Genomic DNA, 319 nt, shown 5'->3' with positions numbered 1-319 from the left:
ACGACTGGCATCTGCCAGCCAAAATACGCAGACGAGAAGACCAGCTACTGCCCCTTTCTACTGCCTCAGCGTGAAAATAAAAACAAGGGCTCCCGGGGGGAGCGGGCAGACCTCGGACAGCCCGAGCCCATTTCCCAGCAGGCAGGAAAGTTTCCCCAAACCCGCAAACCCCCCCGTGTTTAAGCAACCCCTTCAGACCGCCCCAAGGAGAAAAATAAATAAGCGAACGAGCGAACACGGCCGCTGCCCCCCCGCAGGCTTCAGAATCTCGCCGTGCGCCAGCCCGCCCGCCGCCACCTGCCGTGGCTTCCTCCGCAGC

Source organism: Athene cunicularia (genome assembly GCF_003259725.1).
Source record: "Athene cunicularia isolate RWA chromosome 9 unlocalized genomic scaffold, athCun1 chr9_part1, whole genome shotgun sequence".
Classification (NCBI taxonomy): domain Eukaryota; kingdom Metazoa; phylum Chordata; class Aves; order Strigiformes; family Strigidae; genus Athene; species Athene cunicularia.
The sequence above is the reverse complement of the archived record's forward strand: the minus strand, read 5'-3'. Positions refer to the sequence as shown.